Source organism: Camellia sinensis, chromosome 4 (genome assembly GCF_055761805.1).
Source record: "Camellia sinensis isolate YWXY chromosome 4, ASM5576180v1, whole genome shotgun sequence".
NCBI lineage: Eukaryota > Viridiplantae > Streptophyta > Magnoliopsida > Ericales > Theaceae > Camellia > Camellia sinensis.
In genome coordinates, this window is record NC_138964.1 from 22,979,577 (window position 1) to 22,987,545 (window position 7,969).

At 37.4% G+C, this 7,969-nt stretch overlaps 1 pseudogene; it reads left to right on the forward strand.

The window, feature by feature from the left end:
• Window positions 1–6,059: 6,059 nt before the first annotated feature.
• Window positions 6,060–7,727, forward strand: LOC145823636 (receptor kinase-like protein Xa21 pseudogene; annotated as a pseudogene).
• Window positions 7,728–7,969: the final 242 nt, after the last annotated feature.

The following is a 7,969-nucleotide window of genomic DNA, read 5'->3' on the forward strand; positions in this document are numbered from 1 at the left end:
GACGGTAACAACTTTCATGGATCAATTCCAAATCAAATTTGCCTTTTGAGCAACTTAGGGGAACTTATTGCAAATCAAAATAAGTTATCTGGATCGATCCCAAGTTGCATTGAAAATCTTAGAGGTTTGCAGGTGATGAGGCTTTCTCATAATAAATTGACCTTCATACCGTCAAGTTTATGGAACCTTGAAACTTTAAGGTACTTGAGTCTTTCATTCAATTCATTAGGTGGAAGCCTAAATCCAAACATAAAACCATCGAGAGTGATGGAAATCATGGATTTATCTTGGAATCAAATCTCAAGAAGCATTCCGAGAGTTATTGGGTCATTTCAAAGCCTAACTTCTTTGAACCTGTCTAGGAATTCATTCTCGGGACCCATTCCCAACACAATGGGCAATTTGATAACATTGGATTTCTTGGATTTTTCACACAACAATCTATCTGGACAGATACCTAAGTCTCTTGAGGCACTTTCACATATCCAATACATGAATTTCTCTTGCAACAAGTTGGCTGGGGAGATTCCAAATGAAGGGCCGTTCATGAACCTCATATCACGGTCTTTCATGGAGAATGAAGCATTTTGTGGGAATCCTATTTTGAAAGTGCCACCATGTGCAAGCAATAGTTCCAAGAAGTCGATGATTAAAATTAATTTTCGATACATTCTTCCTGTCATTGCATTGACACTAATCTTTTCTATTGGTGTGTATATTGTGAAAAGAAATCATGGAAATAATGTCCAAAGTCAAAATCTGATAGATTCATATGCAACAACGGAGCACAGAATGATTTCATATTTAGAGCTTCTACGAGCCACAGATGATTTCAGCGAAGCCAACTTGCTTGGAGTAGGAAGCTATGGCTCGGTATACAAAGGTGTACTTTCAGATGGGACAATTGTCGCTGTTAAGGTTTTAAATTTGCAACTTGAAGGAGCTTTCAGAAGTTTTGATGTAGAATGTAAAGTGTTGCAAACAACTCGACATAGAAATCTCATTGGAGTTATAACGACATGCTCTAATCCTGAGTTAAGAGCATTGGTTTTGCAGTATATTGATGAAGATTCAACACAGAAATCAACACAGCAACACTTAACACAGCAGTCCAACCACTTATCACAGCAGTTCAAACAGTCCGCAGCTGCAGCTATACCAGATAGCAGAGCACACAGTGTACAGAAGGGCCAGAGCAGCAGTTCACGAAAGGTGCAGATGTAGTGCACACCATGAGCTGTATAACATGTTAACAATTTCCTTTAACTGTATGCAGTTAGTTTGTTACAGATTAGTTAATTAGATTAGTTAGGTTGTTAGATGATTAGTTACAGATTTGTAAAGTTGTATATAATGTAATTGTGAGATGAATAATATGCAACAAAAACATTTTCAGATTTTCAGACTTTCTTCATGGTATCAGAGCTGATAAAGCTCTAACGAGCATTCAACAATGGCATTATCTTCAATGCCAAATCTTTCTCTTCTTCTTTCCAATCTCAATTCGTTAGTCACTGTCAAACTTGACTCATCAAATTATCTAATTTGGAAAAGTCAAGTTCAGAATTTGTTTAGAGCTACAGAATTTTTTGGTTATCTTGATGGATCAATTGTTTGTCCTTCTTCTACAACAATAAATGCACAGAATATTTCAGTCGCCAATCCAGAATTCAGCAAATGGAAGCTTGTCGATGCACATCTTCTGAGTTGTTTAACTGCAACCCTGTCACCACCAGTGTTTTCTTCTGTATTGCACCTGCAGTATAGTCATGAAGTATGGCTCGCTCTGGAAAAGAGATTTACTGCTTTATCACGCTCACATATTCATCAACTCAAGAACAAACTTCAATCACTTTCAAAGAAATCTCAAACCATGGAGGCCTATCTACAACAGTTTAAGGAAATTTCAGATCAAATTGCACTTGTTACTACACCTATTGAGGATGAAGATCTTATTCTTCTTGTTTTAAATGGCCTTCCTGATGAGTATAACTCATTCAAAACAGCTATTCGAGCCAGATCTGGTGCTGTAACAATGGAAGAAGTGTCCTCCTTGTTATGTTCTGAGGCAATCCATATTGAGAAGATCAATCTACATTCTTCTCCTAATATTGCTTTCTCTGCCGTTCAAGGCACTTCTTCTACATCTCAAACCCTAGCTTCATCATATCAGCCTTCTCAAGGTTCACACCATCAACATTTTCCGTCAGGTTCTTATCGGCCAAATTTTTCTACTTACAGAGGAAATCGTTCCAATTTTCGTGGCAGAGGTAGATATACAAATTCTTCTAACTACAGAGGTCGTCGTGGTTCAGGTCTTGTTTGTCAAATCTGTGGCAAAAACAATCACACAGCTCTTGAATGTCGTAACCGCATGAATCCAGCTTATACACCAGCTCTGAATCCAGTTTATGTACCAGCTTATTCACCTTCGTATGGCTCTATTTCTAGTTCACCAACTCAAGGAGGCTATCCTCTGCCTCCTCTCTATCCTGGTGGTTCTTCTCCATCTTCTACAGCTCCTCGTGCTTTCTCTGCTGCAGGTCCTGGTTCTTCTTCTTCTGTTTCATCTGAGGCTTCTCCTTGGTATCTTGATTCAGCTGCTACCACTCACATCACTAATGACTTGCAACATATGCAGCTGTATCAACCCTATCAAGGTCATGATTAGGTTGTGGTAGGAAATGGAGATTCTCTTCCTATTCATCATAGTGGAGCTGGTATTCTTCCTACTCCTACCTTTCGTTTTCAGTTGAACAATTTACTTCATGTTCCACAAATTTCTTCCAATCTTATTTCTGTTCATCAGCTCACTCAAGATAATAACTGTACCATCACTTTTGATAAAAATTCCTTTGTTGTTCAGGACAAAACTTCGAAGGCAGTGCTTTCTAGAGGTTTTCACTCTAATGGTCTTTACCAGTTCTCTACTCCTCCAAAGGCTTATGTTTCTCAAACCATCTCTTCTACCTTGTGGCATAAGCGATTAGGTCATCCATCCATTGCTAAGTTCAATACTATAGCTAAGTCTGTTCCTATTGTTTGTAATAAGGATACTAATGGACTTTGTTCACACTGTTGTGTAGCTAAAAGTCATCGTTTGCCTTTTACCTTGTCTTCTTCTGTTGTTAATCAACCTTTTGCCCTCATCCATAGTGATGTTTGGGGTCCGTTTACTCAAGATGAATCTCAATATAGCTACTATGTTCTCTTTATTGATGATTTCAGTGGCTTTACTTGGTTGTTTCCTTTACATTACAAGAGTGAGGTCTTTACTAAGTTCTTGGAGTTTAAAATGTTTGTGGAAAAACAATTCTCCACCTCTCTTAAGATTTTTAGATCCGATGGTGGTGGTGAATATTCTACTCATAAATTTAACAAATTTTTCACTGAAAATGGTCTTGTTCATCAATTTTCTTGCCCTCATACTCCATCTCAAAATGGATTGGCCGAAAGAAAACATCGCCATATTATTGAAACAGCTATAACTCTCTTGCATCATTCCTCTTTACCTCTCAAGTTCTGGTTTGAAGCAGTCTCTACTGCTGCTTACCTCATTAATAGATTGCCTAGGTCTCAATCTCCTTGTCTTAGTCCTTTTCAGGTGTTATTCGGTGTCCAACCTGACTATGATTTTCTGAGAGTGTTTGGGTGTTGTTGTTATCCCTGGCTTCGCCCATATACCTCTCACAAACTTGAGCCTCGATCTCTTCCTTGTGTCTTCATTGGTTATCATTCTTCCATGAAGGGGTATAGGTGCTTGGATCCTGCTACTGGTCGAGTATATGTCTCTAGGCATGTAATCTTTGATGAAACTCAATTTCCCTTTGCTACAGTTTCTTCTTCTTCCTCATCTTCTCCTTCTTTGTCTACTCTTCAGTCTTTCTTTTGGTCTTCTCCAACTGTTACTCCTCTTTCTTCTCCCTCTCAGTCTTCTCCATCTTCTTCTTCTCCATTACCTATCTCTTCTGCACAATCTTCATCATCTTCTTCTTCATTTTCATGTCCTTCCTTGGCTGCTCATCCTGGTATTCATCTATCTATACTTATTCTTCCTCATCCTCCTTCTTCTTCTTCTAATACTCATCCTATGCTTACTCGGTCCAAAACTGCCTCTTCTCGGTGTTTATCAGCTTCTGTTTCTCCATCTCTTATTGAACCTACCTCCTATAAAGAAGCTCTTCAGTCTCCTCATTGGTTGGCCGCTATGCAGACTGAGTTTCAAGCTCTTCAAACTCAGCATACTTGGACTCTAGTTCCACCTTCTACTGCCACCCATATTATTGGTTGTAAATGGGTATTTCGCATTAAGAAACATTCTGATGGTACTATTGCTCGGTACAAGGCCCGATTAGTTGCTAAAGGTTACTTGCAAGAAGCAGGTGTTGATTTTCATGATACCTTTTCTCCAGTTGCTAAACAACCTACTGTTCGGATTTTATTTTGTTTAGCTCTTCACTTTAACTGGTCTATTCGGCAGTTAGATATCTCAAATGCCTTCTTGCATGGTACTCTTGATGAAGATGTTTTTATGCACCAACCCCCTGGTTTTGTTTGTCCTAATCAACCCTCCTTTGTTTGTAAACTAAATAAGTCTCTCTATGGGCTTAAACAAGCTCCTCGAGCTTGGTACACAGCTTTTTCTTCCTATCTTCTTTCCACAGGATTTGTTCATAGTCAATGTGATCATTCTTTGTTCATTCAGAAAACTGCTTCCTCCATTACTTATCTTCTTGTCTATGTTGATGACATTTTAATTACTGGCAACTCCTCTTCTCATATTCATTCTCTCATTTCTCATATGCATTCTGTTTTTGCTCTTAAGGATCTTGGTCTGGTTAGTTACTTTCTAGGTATTGCTGTCCATCACACACCTACTGGTTTGTTTTTATCCCAACAAAAATATGCTGCTGATATTTTACTCAAAGCTGGTCTTGCTGATTGTAAGCCTTACTCATCTCCTTTGTCTCTCAAACCTTCCTCCTCTTCTTCTGCTGATGATTCCTTGCCCTTTCATAATCCTTCTCTCTATCGCAGCATTGTGGGAGCTCTTCAATACCTCACTCTTACTCGTCCTGATCTTTCTGTTGCTGTTAACATGGCTTGTCAACATATGCATTTGCCTTCTGTCACTGATTTTGCAGCAGTCAAACGGATCCTTAGATATCTTAAGGGTACTCTGCACTTTGGTCTTAATTTCAGTCCTGGTTCTTTTGATCTGCATATCTTCTCTGATGCCGACTGGGCTGGTGATCCCTCTGACCGCAGATCTATTTCTGGGTTTTGTGTTTTTCTGGGTTCTAACCTCATTTCTTGGCAAGCCAAGAAACAACCTACTGTTGCTAGGTCTTCCACTGAGGCCGAGTACAGAGCTTTGGCCCATGCTGCAGCTGAAGCTTCTTGGGTTCAAATGCTTCTTGCTGAAATGTTCTTGTCTTCTTCCACCATTCCTACTCTTTGGTGTGATAATCTGTCTGCAATTTCCCTTGCTTCTAATCCTGTTTTCCATGCTCGGACCAAACATATTGAAATCGATTATCATTTTGTTCGCGAAAAAGTTCTTCACAAGCAACTTCAAATTCGCTATGTTCCTTCCTCTGAGCAAATTGCTGATATTCTTACTAAACCATTGTCTGTCTCTCGCTTCCTTTATTTGCAATCCAAGCTTCTGGTGACTGCTGCCCCATTCAGCTTGAGGGGGGCTGATGAAGATTCAACACAGAAATCAACACAGCAACACTTAACACAGCAGTCCAACCACTTATCACAGCAGTTCAAACAGTCCGCAGCTGCAGCTATACCAGATAGCAGAGCACACAGTGTACAGAAGGGCCAGAGCAGCAGTTCACGAAAGGTGCAGATGTAGTGCACACCATGAGCTGTATAACATGTTAACAATTTCCTTTAACTGTATGCAGTTAGTTTGTTACAGATTAGTTAATTAGATTAGTTAGGTTGTTAGATGATTAGTTACAGATTTGTAAAGTTGTATATAATGTAATTGTGAGATGAATAATATGCAACAAAAACATTTTCAGATTTTCAGACTTTCTTCATATATGTCTAATGGAAGCCTTGAAATGTGGTTATATTCTCATAACTCCTGCCTTAATCTCCTTCAAAGGATTGGCATCATGATTGATGTAGCATTAGCTCTGGAATATCTCTATTATGGTCAATTAGAGCCTGTGGTTCACTGTGATTTGAAGCCAAGCAATGTCCTTCTCGATGAAGACATGGTTGCACATGTTGCTGACTTTGGCATTGCAAAACTTTTAGCTGAAAACAAGACTGCAATACAAACCAGGACTTTAGGTACTATTGGCTATATTGCTCCAGGTAAATGTTTTAATTAACTTTATTTACTTCATGTTTCTCATTTGACAAACTTGTTACAAATTAATTTTCCATGTATTTATTATTAATTTGTTTGGCATGCATGTCTTGAATGTAAATTTTATATTTTAAGTTCGTCAAAGAAATACCGTAGATGGCTTATGTTAAGTGTCAATATATTGCTTTCATTAAGAACATAATGTCAAGTTGAGACAGGTTTAGCCTTTTCAATGCAACTTTAATGTTGAACCACATGCCAAATATTGACACTAATTACTAGATTAATTAGATTACTAGGTTAAAGGATTATCTAGCCAAAAAAAAAAGAAGAAGAAGAAGAAAATACGAGGCAATGAATCATTTTAGAATAAAATACACTAGGTTCCTAAAATATATGTTCGGTCATGTTATTTTTGTCGCCCGAGTTTTAATTTTGTCAATTTTATTCCTAAAATTTTCAATTTGAAACAAATTGGTTTAATTTCAAAGGGATTGCTTAAATCATTAAAATAGTAATAACTACAATTTTAATCCTCGAAGTGTGTTTCATGTCACTTATTTTCCAGAAGTCTTCAATTTTGTTGCTTTGGTCACTAAACACTAATTAAGAGGACAAAGTATAGCCTTACAATTTAGAGACTCAAGTGATATGACACACATACAATTGGTACCATAGATGAATTTATATTATTATTTTGTTAATGTTTAGACTGTTGGGTGAAATTGGAGAAGTTTGACTCAAATTTAAAAAACTTTATCGACAAAAATTCAAATTTGGTATATCAAAGTGACACAAAATGCATATTTTATGGATCATAGGTGTGTATGTTATCCATCAATTTAACCAATTTTGAAAGAAAATATTTTGCCTAATTGAGCTACCCCCTTAAAATGCTATATATCATCTGTTTTTTTCACCGTTTTATATGACCAGGATACTTGGCAAGATATTAGTTGTTTTCATTGATTTTTTCATAATCATCTTCAAACAAGGAAGTCAATTATAAGTATCCATATAGATGGCAATATAAAATGGTAATAAAGATTAGTGATATATAACAATTTTCATATTTTATACAGAGTATGGCTCCGAAGGACGAGTCTCAACAAATGGTGATATATATAGCTATGGTGTGATGCTTTTGGAAACATTCACAAGAAAGAAACCCACAGATGAAATGTTCTCTGCAGAGATCAATTTAAGGCAATGGGTGAGCGCATCACTTCCCAACAAAATTATGGAAATAATGGATGGTGGTTTATTGCAGATGCAAAATGGCAGTGACATGGTTACCTCACAAAGCATTCTTCTTGCAATTTTAGAGTTGGGTTTAGAGTGCACTAGTAATATACCTGTGGAGAGGAGTGACATTAAAAAGGTTCTTGTCTAGAGTTTTCTAGAACTCATGGACAAACATAGCAAAGGCAAAAAGCACTAGTAGATGTGAGTTAGTATGTGCTCAGAATGACATAGAATTCAGTCGAAATACTGAAAATGACATCACAATCAATATCCATCTATTTGCCATGGCGTACAATGAATTTCGGTCAAATTCTAATATTTAGGTCTCCAATTTCACGACTTCACTATTTTTGAAAATAATTGATTCGTTAATTACTTGGTGTAAACAAA